This window comes from Triticum dicoccoides, chromosome 5B (assembly GCF_002162155.2).
Source record: "Triticum dicoccoides isolate Atlit2015 ecotype Zavitan chromosome 5B, WEW_v2.0, whole genome shotgun sequence".
Taxonomy (NCBI): Eukaryota; Viridiplantae; Streptophyta; class Magnoliopsida; order Poales; family Poaceae; genus Triticum; species Triticum dicoccoides.
Window position 1 is genome coordinate 21208867 of NC_041389.1, and position 5775 is coordinate 21214641.

Genomic DNA, 5775 nt, shown 5'->3' on the forward strand with positions numbered 1-5775 from the left:
TGATTCTTGGTGTTAGTAGGCTAGCTACTGTGCGAGCTATAGTACTTGCAAAACACTCACCGAAGATAAACGTTGGGGCTGATGAGCTCGTGGTACGCTTATACTTATCCCTCGTCAATCGACCAATAGCCCTAGCTCCTAAAATTGTAGGCTTAGTGATCGATCAGACAATAGTCGACATACATTCAGGCCTCATTTGGTTCATAGGGTAGGAAAATCGTAGCAAAAGTACAGAGAACGTGCAACACAAAATCATAGCAGTGCAGAGACGTACTCCCTCCGTTCCAAAATAGATGACCTAGGCGGGCTAGTTTGGCCTAGTGGGTTTCAGTGATATGACGTGGTACAGTGCCGTCCAGTCTTCGCGTGTGGTAGCAGTATTGCGGGTACAGTAAGTTTTCTTGAGGAAGCGGAATTCAACGAAGTCATGATGGTTCCATCGTCCGAACAACTTACGGTGGGAAAGGTTGGGCCTGCGATACGACCGGGGTAGACCAGGATAATTTTGTGCATGGCAGGTGGACCAGGATGGTCGACGTCCCACATGTCGGCGAATGAAAGTATTCTTTCCGATATAGAGGACGAGCAATGAGTATTCATTGTTTATCTTTGATGAAATCTATTGTCTCCACTGTTACTCCTTGACTTTGGCAATTCCTCTCTCTCCTCCACATAGGCGGGGACTACTTGCTATGCATGCAGTGGGCAGCTGGCGTCTTGAGGGGCCAGGGCGGTGAGAGCGGGCTCCGGAAGCGGTCCGGACTCCAGCATCGCCCACCTCACATTATCACCATATATTTCTTGGAGTCCATGCGTGGCGGGCGAGCGATCTCTTCTTCCTCCCCCGTTTCTCTCTTCTCAGCTGAAGCCCGCCGAGCGATTAGATTTCGGCTATCGACGGTTTATTCAATTACAGTCCCACATGTCAGTGAAATTGCAAGGCAACGCGTGTCCTCTCTGGTGAGCAGCGTGCGAGCCAGACTGTCGGGGTTGCGATGCGTACGAGTCGTAAGTGTGCCGCCTTTTCCTTTAGAACTTGCGAAGCGTAACATTTTCGCGCGATCGATTGATAGAAATCCAGAACAAAATGACAAGGGCGGTGCTTTCCCGCTCGTCAGGCGGGCTAGTTCGAGTGTTATGACATGCTACAGTGTCGTCCACTTGCTCCATTTTTATGTAAGCAAGAGTTTACACTCGTACGGGGGAGGAGTGCGAAACACCGCGGATCTGATTTTGATCGAGGGATAATTGTTCCCTGCCAAACAATGGAGGATTGTTAGCGATTATAGCATGACAGTTAGGGCATCTCCAGCGCTGGCCCACAAATTTACACCGGCATCTGTCCGAGGACACTGATGGATGCCATCCGATGCTGCCCGCATACCTTTCGACAACTATATGAACTAACCGGACGAAATTCGTGCAAACAAAGCAAATTTCAAATTAACCGGATGAAATTCATTACATTTCAAAAACTTTTCCTACAAACTGGACGAAATTCATTACATATTTTTGCACAAACCGTACTAAACCTACTATAAACCTAATCTAAACGATCGCCGGCGCCCGACCACCATGTCCGGCCATGAACCCGAGAAAGCCGGCCATTGCCTTTGCCTCCTCCTCATCCGCCTCGATAACCTCCTCCTCCGGCCGGAGCACAAGGTTATGAAGATTTCCGCCTCCACGTTGCCGTCAAGCGGCTAATCGGCTGCCGATGTTTACCCCACCAAGCTTGGCATCGACTGAGTGGAGTAGCGATGGACTTCCCGGGACCAGAGAAGCGGCGACCTACCATGTACTACTCTTCCTCTCTACTGGTTGCGCCCGCGCACGCGCGCCGGCTTCATGGTCGTGGCAGCGGAGGGCGGCCCGGGGGGTGCCGGCGATCTCCTTCGTTTGCTCCTGCGACAGTACGTCGAAGAGAGCTTTGGAGCGCACCCGGAGCGGAGCCGCCGATGTCCCTCGTCTGCTCCTGCGACAGTACGTCCAAGAGAGCTTCAGAGGGCCACGAGGCCATGGTTGAAGTGGTGCCGACAGAAGGAAGGGACCGGAGGAGAATAAGCGTGGGTCTTTGGCTATGGCTGGGAGCTGGGGCTCAAGTTAATATAGCGGGCGAATGACAATGAGCTGCGGTAGACGGATGGACAACTGGCACCGGAGTAGGTTCGTCGGGCGTGAATGCGTACGCTGCTTCAGTGACTTAACTGCAGATGCGTTTGGGTGTCTGACATGTGGGCCCAACGGGCGTCTGGCCCGCATGTCAGTGACACACCAATTGCACCTGCAGTTAAGTCCAGTGAATGCGGCATTGACATTCTAGAGAGACGGTGACCATTTCAGGCGCATGCGGACTATTTGACTAGTCAACCATACAAATACGGAGCTATACGCTGAGCCAGCGACTGTACAATCACCATATCTCGTATACAATGATCAAAGTGAGCTATCAAGACAAGTTCGATGACCGCAATGCATTTTACTCAGTAATAAATGACCAGGACTGAAGCGGAATCCTAATTTGCTTCGTCTTATGTCCTTGAGCTCTTGACAAACCAATGCACTATACGGTTGTCCGGCCACTCCACCCCAGAGCTCTCACCAAGCGTCGTTCATGCCACCGCGCCGCACACTAACCGGTAAGGCAGCGATGGCATCCCGTCGCGCCGAGTTCCTCGCCGCCCACGAACGCACACAAAATGGTAGGGAAGCGATGGCATCCTGCCGTGCCGAGTTCATCGCCGCTCGCGACCTCACAACTATGTGGGAGGAATTTGAAGATGCCAAGGCCGAATGGGCGGTAGAGCAAGAGGCGGCCAAAGCCGCACAGAGGGAGCGGAAAAGTTAGAAAGCACTCAAGAAAAGAGAGGCCCGCCGCCACAAGAATAAAAGGTCGCACGCGCTGCTGCGGAGAGGTCGGCGGAGATCCAAGCACGGTGGGGTGTCGCCGACAAAGCCGGGAAGGAGAACGACGACGTCTGGCCAACATGTGAGAAGTAGTAGTACTAGTAGTTAGTGTGTGTGTCTGTGTCTGAGTACGAGCATGTACCAGTACTACTAGTTACTACTGTAGGTTTTAGAGCAAATTACCAGTACATTAACCTAGACTAAATGGAAAAATTCCTATCCTATGCATCAAATGGCATCTCTTTATCTATAGGACTTGAGATGTATGTCATCTCACTTCCTATGATTTTCATATTCCTATCCTATGAACGAAAGGAGGCCTCTGTTTGAGTAAATACTGTAGCTAGCAGTACTGCTGGTATAGTAGTTTTCTTCAAGAAGCGGAATTCAACGAAGTCATGATGGTTCCTTCATCCGAGCAACTTCAAAGTGGGAAGTGGGCCTGTGATTTGACGGCTCATTAGTCATTGTTACTGCGGCGCGACGACCTGGGTGACTCTCCCTTGGAGTTCTGCGTGCATGCCAAGTGGACCAGGATGGTCGACATCCCACATGTTGGCGAATGGAAGTATTCTTTCTGATATCGAGGAGCAAGGAAACCGCGTGGTATAGTATCACTGCTGATTGGTTTGCAAAAAATAGTATCACTGCCAATTTATAATTATTTTTTATTTCTGATGAATGCTAGCGTTTCAACTCTTACGACGAAGGGTGCCAAACACGGCACGTGCTGGATGTCCCACACGTCAGCGAAAGGAGTGGGACATGAATAGCGTGGTAGAGCCCAGCGTAAAAAACAGCGTGGTAGAGCGTCTCCACTTCTTCCACTTCTGGGTCGGAGACCACACGTAGTAGTACTTAGTTGTATGAACGATACAAAGTGCGACCTGGAGAGAAAGACACGTCTAGTTGGAAGGTCTTGGGGCATACACGTAAACAAATATAAAAGTTAATATGTGCCTCCAACTAATATAGTAGTAGTAGAGTACTTAGGCGCGTACTCCATAACATCACCGTCCATTGCACATACAACATTTAGTGGTAGTACGTAGTAAGAGACAAATGCCGCCCAAGAGTTCCCTTCTCGACCTACTTTTGGGTGTTTCGTAGAGTGTATGGAGGGTGCATTAGTCCACACTAGTTTAGCACAAATACACTAGAAGCATGCATGAAGAGGGGTGTTGAGTTGAGCAAGCATGAAGAGGGAACAACTATGCTGAGACGAGAACGCAACCAAACACACCATGTATGCCACGCATGTTCATACCATTTGTGCCTTTCTACTTCACTTACTGCGCTACATTACTCAAGTTCGTACGTCCACTCCTGGGTACATGTCCGTCTCTTAGTTTCAGTGCCAAGTGTTCTTCATATAGATGGAACGATCGTTGCATAACACGTGCGCCTAGATGTCTCGCGTGTTGGCAAAAGGATGAACAAAGCTCACGTAAAAAAATAGAGTGGAAGAACATAGATTCCGGACGACCGAGAAGGAGCAAGGAACCTCATGGTGGAGCGTCTGCACTCGTAATATTTAATATTATTCAGCGATATAAAATTAACCAATCATCTCCACAGTGGACTGGAAGAGTACGAAACACGACAGCCCAGTGTAGTTACATCATACTAGTACATGGATAACCCACGCAATCACCATATTTCTTGGCTTCCGTGCGACACCTATCTCTAGTAATCCAGCAGCCTGTATCGCTTCTCCCTCCTCGTCTCTATCAAAGTGCGGCGGGCTGGCGTTTCTACCGTCTATTGAGGTCGGTTAACTATCACATGTTAGCGACATGCCAAGAGCCTTCTAAAACAATTTCCTTTCACGTTCTGTTTTCAAAAAGAAAAAAATCCTTTCACGTACGAATTTGCGTGTATGCTTTCATTAACTTGCATGTCCTATACTGCTCCTGTTTGATACTCTAACTTAGCTAGAGGAAAGACTAACTCATGACTAACCCTGAACTAACTGTAGCCAAAGAGGTGTTTGGGTGACAGGGTTAGATTGACAATAAATGCACTTCATGCAAAACTACTCAATTATTGCACTCAGTTTCCTAAGAAATTGTGGTAAAAAAACGTTACTCCACAACCCGCTTCCCTTCTCCTTCCTGCTCGTAATTTACGTGGCCATGTTAATGTGGTTGTGTCAAAAAAATGTCACTTCCTGCTCGTGATCTGCGTTATATAATTACAAGCAAGATTCTCGTGCATTGCACGGAACATCAATATGCATTTTTTTTACAAAACACCTGTTGTGATTGACCCATGCAGGAGTAATCCCATGTGTAAAAACTAATGATACCTCGAGAATTTTATCGGAAAACTGGTATCTCGAGAATGTCATCGAAAAATTGAAAGATGAGAGATAAGGCGAGGAGGAGTGGAGCGTGGTGGTGACTGGTGGTCGGAGTGGGCGGAGGCATGGGGATGGACGGCGCCGGCAGGTGGCAGCGGCCACCATACATGCTAGATTGTTCCAGAGACTTATTCCTTTTTTAATTGCTGAGCAATGAGGTTGTGGGAGATAATGATGTGGAGAGAGGTGCGGGTATCTGTTGTAAAATTATCATAGTTTGCTTCCTATCCGTCAGATATAGATCATACGGTCTGTATTACAAGATGGCAGGCACACCATCATCACCAACTCGTTTTTTTATAAGGGTATACAGATGATAAGTTTGCTAACTACTAAAGTAAAGTGGAATCTGTCCATGTTATGCAAGTAAATAAAGGTGATTGTTTATCATACGGGTAAGGTTGGATGAAGGGTGGTAGGAACAAATGCTCTGCCTAGAGTATGTGTGTGTGAGATGGAGTCTTAGTGTGTGTGTGTGGTGTGTGTGTGTGTGTGTGTGTGTGTGT